The sequence below is a fragment of the Sturnira hondurensis genome, unplaced genomic scaffold (assembly GCF_014824575.4).
Source record: "Sturnira hondurensis isolate 20B ecotype Veracruz unplaced genomic scaffold, ASM1482457v3 Scaffold0006496, whole genome shotgun sequence".
Taxonomy (NCBI): Eukaryota; Metazoa; Chordata; class Mammalia; order Chiroptera; family Phyllostomidae; genus Sturnira; species Sturnira hondurensis.
In genome coordinates this window covers 9,952,202-9,964,894 of record NW_028079127.1, presented here as the reverse complement: position 1 = coordinate 9,964,894, position 12,693 = coordinate 9,952,202, and the positions used below count along the sequence as shown (strand labels likewise).

Below are 12,693 nucleotides of genomic sequence, written 5' to 3'. Positions count from 1 at the left end.
AGTCAGGAAATAATTCTAGGAGTGAGGTGAGGCCATGTTGGCAGCGCAAGGCTCTTGAAATTATTGTCCTTGCCAGGACTAGACATGTTAATTCTTTTCCACTGATCATAACTGCCCCTCTCAAAATTTGTTTATACATGTGACAATTCTTTTTTTATGTCTGGATTTTTAAAAAATTAACGTTTAGCCCTGGCTGGTGTAGCCCAGTGCATTGAGCACAGGCCTGGGAACCATACGATCACGGTTCGATTCCCAGTCAGGGCACATGCCTAGGTTGCAGGCCAGTTCCCAGCAGGGGACTCACGAGAGGCAACCACACATTGATATTTCTCTCCTTCTCTCCTTCCTTTCCTCTCTAAAGATAAATAAATAAAATCTTTAAAAAAAAATTAATGTTTAATTACTTAAGCTGAGGACTTCCAGCCAATATGGAGGTGTAGATGGAAACACTGTACCTCCTCACACAATCAAATTTAAAGACAACAAAGATTTAGAAATAAAAACACAACCAAAACAGACAGAAAATTGAACTGTATGGAGTCCCAACAACAACGAACCATTCATCCAGATCGGTGATAGGGGCAGAGTCTGTGGCCAGTGGGGAGGGCTCGTGGCAGGGAAAAGCGGTGGCTGCCGGATCAACCCAGGCACGTAGTTGGCAGATCCCAGGTGTGGGGTGGGACCCACTGAGGGTGCAAGGCAGCTGGCTGACCGCAGTCACATTCATGCGCGGATAAACCAGGTGAAAAAACAGACAGTGAGACAGACCGTGCAATGCAGGTCCCAGTGCTGGGATATAAAGCCTAAAAGCACTGTTTGAGAAAACTTACAGGGGTTGAGGTGTTGGGAGAATCTCCCAGCCTTATAAGAGAGTTTGTTGGAGAGACCCACAGGGTCCTAGAATGTACACAAGCCCACCTACCCGGGAATCAGCACCAAAAGGGCCCAATTTGCTTGTGGGAAGTGGCAGAGGAGACCAAAATTCAAGAGAGTGGAACAAATTCCATTTCTCCCTCTCTGACCCTGCCCCTAGTCACAACCCAGCAACTGGGTTGCCCTGCCCTGGTGAACACCTAAGCTTTTGCCCCTCATACATGAAAGGTGTGAACAGACCAAAATATTATGGCTCAAGCGAAAGAACAACTCAAAACCCCAGAGCAAATACTTGTAAGTGACCAAGAGATAGCCAAACTATCAGATGCACAGTTCAAAATTCGTGATCAGGATGCTCACAGAACTGGTAGATTTTAGTCACAAATTAGAGGAACAAATGAAGGCTACACTAAGTGAAATGAAACAAAATGCACAGGGAAATAATAGTGGTGGAAACAAAACTGGGACTCAAATCAATGGAGTGGACCAGAAGGAAGAAAGAAACATCCAACCAGAAAAGAATAAAGAAATAAGAATTTAAGAAAATGAGGAGAGGCTTAGGGACCTCCAGGACATCTTTAAACATTCCAACATCTGAATTATAAGGGGTACCAGAAGGGGAAAAGGAACAGCCACGACTGGAAAACATATTTGAACACATAATAAAGGAGAAATTCCCCAATCTGGCAAAGAAAAGGGACTTCCAGGAAGTTCAGGAAGCTCAGAGAGTCCCAAAGAAGTTGGACCTACAAGGAACACACCAAGGCACATCATAATTACATTAGCCAAGATTAAAATGAAGGACAGAATCCTAGAAGCAGCAAGAGACAAGGGGACAGTCACCTACAAAGGAGTTCCCATCAGACTGTCAGCGGATTTCTCAAAAGAGACCTTACAGGCAAGAAGGGGCTGGAAAGAAGTATTCCAAGTCATGAAATCCAAAGACCTACAGCCAAGATTGCTCTATCCAGCAAAGCTTTCATTTAGAGTGGAAGCGCAGATAAACTGCTTCTCAGATAAGGTCAAGTTCAAGGAGTTCATCATCATCAAGCCCTTATATGAAATGCTAAAGGAACTTATCTAAGTAAAGGAAGATAAAAAATAGGAACAGTGAAAGGACAGCAAACTCACGGTTATTAACAACCACACCTAAAACAAAAGCAAACTAAGCAGACTGCTAGATCAGGAGCAGAACCATAGAAATGGAGATCACATTGAGTGTTAGCAACAGGGGAGTGGGAGGAGGAGAAGCGGGGAGAAGGGGCAGAGAATAAGTAGCATAGACGTTCGTAGAAAATAAACGGGGGGGGGCAAGAGTAGAGTGGGAAATGTAGAAGCTGAAGAACTTGTGACACATGGACATGAACTAAAGGGAGGGAATGGGAGGGAGGGGGTGTGTAGGGTGGAAGGGAATGAAGGGGGGGATGGGACAACTGTAATGGCATAATCAATAAAATATATTTTTAAAAAAGCAGTATACTGAATTTATTCTTTAAAAAAATTAAAACATTGCCCTGGCTGGTGTAGCTCAGTGGATAGAGCTCAGGCCTACGAACTAAGGGATTGTGGTTCGATTCCCAGTCAGGGCACATGCCTGGGTTGCAGGCCAGTTCCCGGCAGGGGATACACAAGAGGCAACCATACATTGATATTTCTCTCCCTCTCTCCTTCTCCTCTCCTCTAAAGATACATAAATTAAATTTTTTAAAAAATCAAAACATTAAAGATAGTTAAAATAACTTTTGCCTCACTATCCCCTCAACAAACCTAAGCCCCCTCCCATCTTTCCCAAGGTAACTACTGTGGGAAACTTGAATCTTTTCTACAAAGTAATTATTGTGGGTATATTTTGACACATATTCTTGTTAACCAGTGAAATTTTGTCTAATACTTTCATTTTGGATAGTAGCTTCAAATTGGATGTTTATCTCCAAGAAAAATCTACTTTAAAAAAGATTAAGAGATGTATACAAAATATTGAATGTTTTTTTTTAGTATTTTATTTATTTATCTTTTTAGAGGGGAAGGGAAGGAGAGAGGAAAGAAACAATGTATGGTTGCTTGTGCATCCCCTCCAGGGAACTGGCCCCTGCAGGAAACTGGCCTGCAACCCAAATATGTGCCTGACTGGGACCGCGATCGTCTGGTTCGCAGGCCTGCGCTCAATCCACTGAGCTACACCAGCCAGCAAAATATTGAATGTTTTATCTGGTAAGATTACACATGATTTCTTTTAAAGATTCTACTTATTTATAGAGAGAGGGGAAGGGAGGTGGAGAGAGAGGAAGAGAAACATCAATTGGCCACCTCCTGCACACCACCAACTGGGGACCTGGCCTGCCAGGTCAGGGCCAGTTGTGCCCTGACCAAGATGGGAACCAGTGACTCCTTGGTTTCCAGGACAACGCCCAACCCACCAAATCACACCAGTCAGGCCATGATTTTTATTTTTGTTTAAGTGATTTTAAGTTATAGTAGGTGAATTATATTTCAATAAAGTTATTACAAAAATAACTACTTTCTAAAAAGTCTGCAGTCAAATGTGTTTCTTCTATAAATGAAAAAATGCTTAAACAAAATAGTGTCTGAAACTTATCCCTCTTTCCCATCTCTTATCATCATTATTTTAAACTGTATTCCTTCTGTTTATAAACTACCTTATTAGCAATGAAGTAAGAGTGAAATGGTATTTTAGAATAACATAATGAAAACTAACAGTGGATGCCCAAAGGAATCTTTTCATATCTTTGCTTTTGGAGTGTTGCAAAAATTAATAAAAATATCACATACTTTCATACTTCTATAGTATATTGTTTCAAATTGAATTTGTTTGCAAATTTTTGAAATTCTTATCTTAGCTATTTGCATTTGGAATTTGAAAAGTTTTTCTCGGGCTGCGCCAAGAAAGAAATGCCAATCAGCCATAAACTCAGGCAATAAAGAGCTTTATTGGGGTTTGCGCACCCGGGCAAGGTTCCCCCGGTCTGCAGGATGAGGCCGGGGAAGTCGCACCCAAGCAGGGAATGTAGTGGGGTTTCATTTTCGTTGGCTTCCCGTGGGAGCTGGGGATTGGTGCCCTCTGAACAAAGCAGCAATACAGCATTGGTGGCCTCTTCCTTGGACTCAGGTTACTATGAAGATGTCCGTCTTTGCAAAGTCCAGCCAGAGCTTCCTTCTATCCCCACCCACCCTAACATTATACGTGGCAAACACTTTATGGCACAACAGAATTTTCTATGAATCATCATAGAATTCTCAAATAAAGAACTTTAAGGAATCTTCTCCGTCCATTGCCTTCACTTGAAGCTAGAAAATACATATATTGTCTCATATGAATGGGTGTGAGAAAGCCAGACAATGTCAAAATATTTTTTAACACTTTAATACCTTCCTAACTTTGCATACACTGTTTTTTCTGCCTGGACCTTCTTCCCTTTTTTCTCCCTTATTGATCCTTCAGAAACCAGCTCAGTGGCACTTGCTTTGAAAAGCTACTCAGGCTGAATTACCTATCCCCATACACATTCTACCCTTTAACTCATGGTGAACATATATTGAATAAATACCATCAGTGTAGTAACCTTTTCCTTCAAACTACTGATCTCCCTGTTGCTAAGAACAAGCAAGTTTAGAAAGGGCTCTGAACATTTCTTTAGAGCTAAGTATGGTTTTCAAATCATTCATGGAGCCAGAAAAATAATAGGGATTCTATGATTTCCTCTTGGTCTCATCAAGCTGCATTTTAAATAGTGATATCATATAGGATTAGTAGACAATACACTCATTAGGAAGTGATATTATGGATGCAGATCCCCACATTGTGATCATGTTGTGATCATGTATGTAATGTTACATGTAATTACTCTGATACAATTTGAGCCTAAAATTGGTTTTTTAATTTAATTTAATTTAATTTTTTATGGGAAGGGAAGGAGAGGAGAGAAACATCAATGTATGGTTGCCTCTCACACACCCCTACTGGGGACCTGGCCTGCAACTCAGGCATGTGCCCTGACTGGGCATCAAACTGGTGACCCTTTGGTTCGTAGGCTAGTGCTCAATCCTCTGAGCCACACCAGCCAGGGCCTAAGGTTGGTTTTATAATAGACTAATAAGATATGTTGAACAAGATTTCTTTCTCAGTTTTTCCCCATAAAAGGATGCATTAAATTGTGTGCAAACACTGACCATTCACAACTGTACTTCCTCAATGATTAGCAAGCAATTTCTCTTGGTTATATACCCTGGACTATAGCATACATAGCAATAGATTTCGAAATAACCTTTTCTCCCCTGATTTTTAAGGTAGCATATTCATTACATAAAATTTAGAAAGTAAGAAAAAGGTATAGAAGAGAAAAAAGATTTATAATCTTACTACTCAGAGACAAGCACAGTAAATAATATTTTTTTACCAAACAACCAGTGGGGTCCTACACTTGTCAACAGGCAAAAACTCTGGAGGCAGAGTTTGATGGAAAGGAAAGGAATCTTTTATTCAATGTCTATACAATTTGAAATAATGACAGGTTTCTTCCTCAAAGCTCTTTATTCTATCTAAGACACCCAAAGGAAATCACCCTGCCACCCTCTGTTAGCTCAGTTCAAGGTTGCTCCAGGAACCTCTTTTCCCACACAAAAATATCCTCCTTTCAGAAATACAAGTGGCATAGTTGTTTTCCAGTTGCTGTCTGGCTTTAGGCATCTTTGAGAGCCCATGCTCCAGGCGTCCAGCTCCTGGTGTGCTGTCCTCTTCCTCTGGGTTCTGGTCTCCAGTGCATCCCATGGCACAGTTCACTTAGTGCCGTGGCTTTCCGTAGTGGGGCAGAGGATGGAGGTGGATGGGCTTGTCTCCTGGCCACAAGGTGTCCATGGTCCCCCATTTCCGGTGTCTTCCCTTTTAACACCTGTCTTCTTGCTGCACTGCCTTCAGCAGGGGCACCAACCATCCCCTAGGCCTGCCTGGACTGGAGCAGGCAGAGCGTAGCAGCACACTAACAGGCTGGTGCTGAGGGTGTGGGCAGCCCACGGGCGGCGGCAGCAGCTTCTTCTGCAGGGTAGGGGCCCTGGGAACATTCCTGGACCACATGGTCCCCTAGGCCCGGGCACAGGAACTCCACCCCCTGCAGCCAGGGAAAAGGGGAGATCCAAACAGGGCCACAGTTCCACCTGCTCCTATTTAAAGGCTCCCCCCAGAATATCGGCGTGGCTGCCCCTGGTTGCCAGGGTGATTGACAAACACTCACTGGGCCGCCACAGTGCAGCTCCCGTTCTTGCACTGTCCTTGGGCTTCCCAACCTATCCTCCATTTCCCGGGCAGGGGGCCCGCCCCCATCCCCCCAGGCCATTACACTTTAGTAGATGTCTTTTTTCCATCTTTTGTCTGAATGTGTGTTTTTTGCTTGATTTTGTTTTACATAACTGGGTTTGTTCCAGCATTTGGGGTTCTTGGGTTCCACAAGATAGCACTCAAGATATCCCCAAAGAAATTTCCAGAAAGGTTTTATGACGCTTATGCTAGAGCCCAAGGGAGGCAGCACAAAGGAAGGGAAGGGACTGGTTCGGCGGCTGGTTCTGCTTAGCTTGCTTTGATGAGCCGAGGAGGACAAGGCAGGCTTGTGAAGCGCTGGGGGCGAGGAATTTTCCATGTCCGGGAGGGGTTACTTCCTCTTCTTCTTGGGTTGCTTGGCCACTATTTCAGCACCTGCACTGTGGGGGCAAAATGGCCTGTTGCTCCTCATGATCCCCCACTTCAGGAAGGCGATGTGCTCTAGTAGCCAAACCTTGCTGAAATGCTCATGCAGATCTATAGTCTGAACATCTGCAAGGACGCAGGCAGTTAGAAGAGGGATACAATCAGCACGGCTCTCTTTCCGAGAAGGGACCGGAGGGGTGATGACAGTCTTTAAAAAATATGGAACCCTTCCGAGTTTGCATGTCATTCTTCCACAGGGGCTATCCTAATCCCCGTATGGATCCTATTTTTGTATGTGTGCTGCCAAAACAAGCACAGTAGTGACATCCTTGTGACCAACTTAACCCAGTGTTCCATCTGGCCATTGCGCATCCTTGGGGTCCCAGGCCCAGGTCCCTATGCTGCCTCAGGATCGCATTGTATTTACAATTTTACACCCTGGTGTCATCACTTAACGCTATGGTGTTACATTTTCTCTCAAAATTATTTGAATAAATTTGTAATGTCTAGGCAATATTCTATCTTAGAGATCACTGTATTTTAACTAATTCCTTATTTGGTGGGGTTCCCCCCCCAAATATGTTGTTTTAAATGGCAGAGCAATGTCTGCTTTGTAGAAAAGTCTTTGATGACCTTCCACTTTGTGTAATTGTTACGCATCTGTTTGGGTTCTTGTCTCCTGACATAATAGAATTTAGACCAGGGACAATGATAAAAACAAAGGCAGAGTCATAGAAGCTCTGCAGAAGGTGAGAACACTGAAATAGGGCCTCAGGTTCTGTGCCCCAAATGTGGGGCTTAGGAGATTTTATGGTTTGGAAACGGAGTAGGGGTAACAGGGTGCAGCCAAGAAGGGGGCCCCCAAAAGGGATTTGGAATGGGGTCCAGACTCAGGGTGTCCAGGAAATATTAGAAAGACATATAAGATGTCCTCACCCCTTACCACCCCCCACAGGTGTCAGTTGGGGGAAGGGACAGATGGAGCAGGGCCATAGCAACAGTTTCAGAGATAAAGCTCTAGAAGGGTCATTTGGCGTATCTATAACCTTTAACCGGTTTCATAGATATGTTAAATAGCTGTGGCCTTGCTTTGAGTCAGGGAGAAAGGAGTGACTTCCACCCAAGTTGTAACTGGGAGGCAACTCCCAGCCCCTATTACTGTGCCTTTGTGGGAGCTTGGAGATGATTGGCTCCATGCCATGGGGCCACACCTGCCCACACTCACCATGGCAGCCTAGTAAACTTGGAATAATACAGGAATGCTAGCAGGTGTAACTGATTGTGGGAGTGATACAGGGTGCAGCCAAGGGGGGTGCCCAGAAAAGATTTGGAATGGTGTCCAGAACTCAAAGTGTACAGGAATATTGGAGGAAATATTAAGATGTCCTCACCGCCCCCACACCCAGGTGTCAGTCAGGGGAAGGGACGAATAGAGCAGGGCCATTGAGAGCTGTTTTGCATAGCAACAGTTTTGCAGCTAACCTCTGGAATGGTCATTTAACATATCTATAACCTTTAACTGGTTTCATAGATATGTTAAATAGCTGTGGCCAAGTTTGGGGCCAGGGAGAAGTGAGTGGCAGCTACCCAGGATGGGATTTGGGGGCTGCTTCTCGGAGAGAGTGCCTGTGAGAGAGCCATGTGGGTTTAGCAGAGTGAGGACCCCCTCTTGGCCAGGTGAGGGGGAGAGCCACGCTGTTTTGGAAAGATGTAGACCCCTGTAGCCATTAGGAGGGAGAGCCACACAGTTTCAGCGGAGTGCAGACCCCCCTCTTGGCCAGGTGAAAAGGGAAGACCATGCAGCTTTGCCAGAATGGAGATCCCTGCGGCCAGGTGAAGAAGAAAGACGCGCTTTTGGTGGAGTGCGGCTTTGGTAGAAGAGGCCCACACGGCTTTGGCGCGCTCCCTTTGGCCGAGTGGCCTGGAAACCAGGAGAGACTTTGACTGGAACTTGGTACAGAGAACTCTTGCCAGTGGAAGGTGCCGCATGACTTTGGATTACTTGGAGATCCTGCCTGGACAGGCAGGCGACACAGCTCACGTGCCAGCGACCTGAAAAACAGACGTGTGCTCTTTTCCTGATTTACAGTTCCTGGAGTTGGGACAGTGGGAGAACGGAGCGCTGTGTGTGTGTGTGTGTGTGTGTGTGTGTGTAGGTGTATACCCTTAAAGACTTTAATATTTTAAGGAAGGCATTAGGCCTGAATAGCATTAAATAAACATTTTGTTTCCTTTTCACAAATCTCTGGCATTGAGAGATGTGTTTCCAATTGGCGGCAGACAGAAGAGCCCTATAGATATTAGTGTATCGTCCTTGGGAGGGGCCCCTGTTTTCTGTAGCAGTTTTTGGCATCCCTGGGTGGGCCAAGTATTGCCCCCACCCCGGACCCTTGTTCGGTAACAGGAGGAGTCAGAATTGGGGGTACATAGGAAGATTGGTGCTGGGATTTAAACCCAGACACAGCAGCATTTTAAAGAGAGGGAACCACGTGGCTGTGGCAGTGCAGAGAGAAAGCCACGCACTTTTGGCAGAGTGGGGGACCCCCGCAGCCATGTGATGAAGAACAGTGCAGTTTTGGCCAGAGTGCAGACCCCTGCATCTTTGATAGAAGAGGACCACATGGCTTTGGGGTGCTCCCTTTGGCCGTGTGGCCTGGGAAGCAGGAGAGACTTTGCCTGGAAAAAGGGTGAAGGAACTCTTGCCAGTAGGCCATGAGAAGGTGCCACCTGACTTTGGAATAATTAGAGATCCTGCCTGGATGGCGACACAGCTGACAGTGCCAGGAACCTGAAACGGGGACGTTGGCTTCTTTTCTTGAGTTACGATACCCCGAATGAGGGCAGGGGGAGAAGGGAGCGTGCTGGGCATCTGTGGTTATCCTAAAGGACTTTGATATTTTAATGGGGACATTGGGTCACTACTTTAAGTCTGTGTAGCTTTGAATAAATCTTTCCTTTCCTTTTCACAAATCTCTGGCGTTGAGAGATGTCTTTCCTCTGTCGGCAGACAGACAGACGAGCCCAGTAGATAGTCCAGACAGTATTAGTATACCATCCTTGTGGGGTGGGGGCGGGGGCCCTGTTGTTCTGTAACAGTTTTTGGCATCCCTGGGTGGGCAAAATATTGCCCCTCCTGTTGTTCTGTAACATAGGTTAGCAAATTTTTCCCTTTTTGGAACACTGATGTCCCAGGATACAACAAGGTATACTGATGTGGACACCGGCCCGCAGTGTCCGCAGCATTATGGATGAACTGAGACATTCACATGGACTACTGAGTCAGCGGCTTTTCTATCAAGGGGAGCAAAAGCTGCTGCCCTTGCCACGATCGGCCTTTATTGGGTTTCTCGGCACATTACAAGATGGTCCTCATTTATTATGCACAGGTTGCTTTAGGTGGTTACCTTTTACAGAAAACATAGGAGCCAATGCTGCTAATCACATCACAGAAGTGGGATATTTCCAAATGAAAAGGCAAAAGTGGTTGAACCCGTCACACTGGTCCTTGGAAGGCTTAGCATGGATTTTAGGAAGTTACTTTGCGGTAAATGCTTGCCACTGGGGGCTGGGCCCACGCCATGCAGAATGGTCTCCTACAGTATACGTCTATATGTCGGTGAAGTGAAGCATTCTGAAATTGTACAGCATCTGTGGAATGCAGAAAGGGACCTTCCTAACCAGGTATTGAGTTTGTCTCTGTGATTTGTAGCTTGATTTCAGGTCTGAAAAAACAAATTTAAAAGTCAGGCTAATTCCTGGACCATTGTTTTAGAGCTGCCTACTGATAACTGCCATCGTCTGGCACGGCTCCACTCCATGGAGCAATCTGTTTTGGTAGGGCTTGCCTCCACAAGAGTGATTTGGGGGAACATTTGATCCTACTTGTTTCGAAATTAATGAGTCAAAGGCCATTGATGAGCGTTGCCCAACTGTTCTTTGGAAAGATTTTTAACCACAGCCAGTGTATGAGATTGCTAGTGTCAACACAACCTCACCAGCACTGAGAATCATTGGTTCCTCAATCTTTGCCATTTGGATTTTTGAGTGGTGTCTTAGTATTTTAATTTATAAGAAGGGAATCTTAAAGGGGGACAGAGAAAACTGCATAGTCAATGTAGTCTTCCAGAGGAAAAGCACTTTGGAATAACAATGGTACCAGTGGTAGTTTACTGGGTGCCAGGTACAGTTTTAAACCCTTTGCACACATTAGCTCATTTAGTTCTCACAACCACCCTATGAGACAGGTACATTATTCATTCTGTAACAATCAGAAAACTAGCCTCAAAAAATTAATGATGGATTTGAGATGAAGATAGGAAAATTAACTAGAGATAGAAGAAAATAGCAGAGTTTGAGGAACCATTATTTGTGTGGTGATGTTATGGGAAGAACTCAGGCCCAACACTGGAAGAAGCGAAGTGGTTCCTTTACTTACACGCACACACTCGCGGACCCAGAGGAGGCAGTCTCCAAATTCTGGGCCCCGATCAGTGGGGAACAATTGCTTATACAGGGTGAGGGGTGGTCTGTCACTTAGACCATTACTTCTGGTGGGAAAGCAAGAAGCAGCTTACAGAAGCAAAATGTTATCTCTAGCACACAGAGACGCAATGTTGTCTCTAGGGCACAAATGTTATCTCTAGCAATCGTTATCTCTGGCTCGCAGGGACAAGCAAGAAACAAAGGAAAGAAACAAGTCATTTCTTGGGTGCTGTGCTATGTTTTAGAATAACTGCCAATTTCCTCTAACAGTGATAGCAAAGCTATAACTTAAGCCAGTGAACTAAGATTTTTCTAGAGAAGAAAAAGCCCAACAGGTAATTGAAGTAACTGGAGCAACAGGAAGTGCTGAGCTATTGCCATTCAACAGCTTCACTATTGCTCTCTGACTGAAGATTTTGGGATTTTTTTACTAAAGCTATGGGCAACAGGTTTAAAAACTGACATATTTCAGATTTGTGAATCTGCCCTGGCTGGTGTAAAAATTATTTAAAATCATAATTTATGTGTATGGTGCGCACTTTTTTGCCCAAATTTTTGAGGGAAAAATAAAGGTGTGCACTATACATGGATAATACTAATTAAAATTTTTTATACCTTATATCTGTTCTTGTTTTTTGTAATTATTGTTCCATAAAATTTCTTGTACCATAATATATGCTCAAAAATAAATGCTAAAATTCCTTTATAATACAAAAACATTTGTCTAAGTATAAATAAAGAAATAAATCATTGGCTGAAAAAATTGAAAAGAAAGCTTTTTTTCTTGAACATTTGGACCAAAAATGTGGGTGCGCAGTATACACAGAAAAATCCAGTATGCAGTTTGTAGTCAGGATCTGGCCAGGAGGCCTGGTGCAGTAGGGAGACATGCTGCTCCGATCATGCCTGCTCTAGCTGATTCCAAAGTCTCTCCCTTGCAAGACAGTGACTTGTGGCCTTGCAGACCCAGACTCTATCTGGACTCTCGAGACTTATGTCTTCCTTGAACTTCACCGTGATCCAGTGCACCATGTTGACATGCTTTCCTGGACTAGTACATGGCAGCTAATGACATCACACCCCAGATTCTAAAGGAGAGAGCTGTTACGTGAGAGCTGTTACATGAGTGACCTTGGTACCTTCCAGAGAGACTGGAGAACTGTTGCACAGCTAGCCTAAGATAAGAATATGGGGAACTGTTGGGTTTGCTCTTCACTGGGTCTCATCGGAAAGGAGGGCTCTGAGCATAAGTGTTCTGAGCCCTGCCTCTCAAGGTTGGGATACTGTAAATCAAGACCTGTCCCTTCCAATACTGATTGTTGGGTCGTGCACCAAAGCACCGTGAGATCAGGCCTATGTCTGCTTGGTTACAACTTCATGAAAGAGAGTATCCAAGAGTATCATGAAAGAGAGTAGCCAGTAAACATCTGAAAATGTGCTTCTCTGCTCATGAGAGAAATGCAAATTAAACTACTCTGGGAACCACACCTATCAAAATAGCTGAAGTGAAACGCAATAGAAAATATTAAGCCCTGGCTGGCGTAGCTCAGTGGATTGAGCGCGGGCCTGTGAACCAGACGATCCCGGTTCGATTCCCAGTCAGGGCACATGCCTGGGTTGCAAACCGGTTCCTTGCAGGCTAA

At 44.6% G+C, this 12,693-nt stretch overlaps 1 non-coding gene across 1 annotated transcript; it reads right to left on the bottom strand.

Annotated features, from left to right (window-relative positions):
- Positions 1-6,781: 6,781 nt before the first annotated feature.
- Positions 6,782-6,884, bottom strand: LOC118989683 (U6 spliceosomal RNA). The gene has a single exon (XR_005067059.1). It is a non-coding gene; the product is annotated as a U6 spliceosomal RNA (small nuclear RNA).
- Positions 6,885-12,693: the final 5,809 nt, after the last annotated feature.